Source organism: Priapulus caudatus, unplaced genomic scaffold, assembly GCF_000485595.1.
Source record: "Priapulus caudatus unplaced genomic scaffold, Priapulus_caudatus-5.0.1 Scaffold5920, whole genome shotgun sequence".
NCBI lineage: Eukaryota > Metazoa > Priapulida > Priapulimorpha > Priapulimorphida > Priapulidae > Priapulus > Priapulus caudatus.
In genome coordinates this window covers 2,943-3,211 of record NW_014582981.1, presented here as the reverse complement: position 1 = coordinate 3,211, position 269 = coordinate 2,943, and positions in this window count along the sequence as shown.

Here is a 269-nt window from a genome sequence, read left to right as displayed (position 1 = left end):
GTGTGTGTGTGTGTGTGTGTGTGTGTGTGTGTGTGTGTGTGTGTGTGTGTGTGTGCGCCGCGCTCTATAGGGTATCAAATGAGGCGTGTAACAGTGTGTATAGTCGAACTCATAGCGAAGGTGTTGTTATACTTCCCAATGCGTGCGTGCGCGTATACGTGTGGATGCGTGCGTGCGTGCGTGCGTGCGTGCGTGCGTGCGTGCGTGTGTGCGTGCGTGCGTGTGCACGTGTGGATACGCGCGTGCGTGCGTGCGTGCGTGCGTGTGCA